Source organism: Pectinophora gossypiella, chromosome 2, assembly GCF_024362695.1.
Source record: "Pectinophora gossypiella chromosome 2, ilPecGoss1.1, whole genome shotgun sequence".
Classification (NCBI taxonomy): domain Eukaryota; kingdom Metazoa; phylum Arthropoda; class Insecta; order Lepidoptera; family Gelechiidae; genus Pectinophora; species Pectinophora gossypiella.
The window spans coordinates 9,676,736-9,678,218 of record NC_065405.1 but is presented as its reverse complement, the minus strand read 5'-3'; positions in this window follow the sequence as shown (position 1 = coordinate 9,678,218).

The window sequence follows — 1,483 nt, the reverse complement described above, 5'->3', positions numbered from 1 at the left end:
CGGCGAAGGGAAGGCGAGAGGCGGGCGCGGAATAGTGGCGCGGCGCTGCGGCGCGGCGGCGGCGCGGCACGCGGCCGCCGTGCGCCGTGTTTTGTGATTGTCAGCACGCCGCCGCCACTATACTCCCAAGTTCCCAACCCAGGCCACTACTCCCATAGTCCCGTAGTATGACTTCGAAACGAACAACAAAATATTTCCCGACTAATAATATTTACATGACGTCATAAACTTCTTGAATGCCACCGTGATGAACGGCTTCTGCGTGCGTGCGTTACACCGGGTTTAAATCTGTCCAAACCAGCTGTTACTCCGCAATTATTTACAATCCATAAATTAAGTTGAAAGTTGAATGAAAAGCATCAGTGTTACTGACATATACTACGTTAGTTTCATAGTGTATAATATTTAATACCAACCCGATAATACAGTTACTCTCTGTCATAATCCGTAGCCATATTTTTTTATAAAAACACAAAAAATATCTTAATTTAGAAAAGCCGTATAAAATAGGTTTCGTTGATGTCTTTTGCAGGGCTATCACAGGAAATGTACACGTTGTTTTCCGAGTTTTCGCTGGCGCCTATGAAAAGAGTTCAACGCGCGTTAATGTAAAGAATTTACCTAATGGCGTAAAGCGACTTTAATTAATCTACTGAAGACTAGTTATCAGACAATCATGATGCCATTTATGTAATGATAACACCTTAAATTAACCATAATTACGAGGTTGAAAGTTACTACCCGCTGTATAAATTCACGTGAGAGCAGTTAGTATTGTCGACTCTAGTGCATTTCACTTCGTACTATTAAGTACTAAATACCTATAGGGCAATAATAGAGAGGTGGCCGCGCATTCATAGGTCCGCTAGCCGGCAGCCTCCGGAAGGTCAACGACTCTCGACGGCCGATTACAAAAAAGATTATGGAAGCAGATACCTATTTAGTTACTTTAGCCGCAATCACGCTGTCACCACACTGAATAATTCGACACGAATTAGTTACTGTTGGGAAACATTGAAGAAGGACAGAAAATATGCTTCTCAAAGACGTTCGAACGCATTGAAATGGATTTGTCATATTGGAGTCATATAGGTAAACACCTAGCGTTTGAGAAAAAAAATGATTTTACATTATCAATAGAATATCGGCTCTGGAACTAGACCAATAAGTACTTTTCACAATATTGAGATATTCGTAGACCAAAATTTTACAAAATTACAATGTCAGTCATAGGTAAAGGAAAAGTTTGATACATCATACATCAGTTGGTTGGTAAATAGGTAATGGATTATAAAAGAATACACGCTACGCACGCTAATGATTTTCTCCTGAACAGTAAGTGCAAATGGTTTTCAATTACCAACCTACCTATTTAAGTATACAAAATTGCGCAGTTTCAAGTTAAAACCGTCAAATAAAACTAACAACACGATCTTTGTCGACTCGAGTTTACGCGTACCTTAGAAATTCAATCTAAACTTTA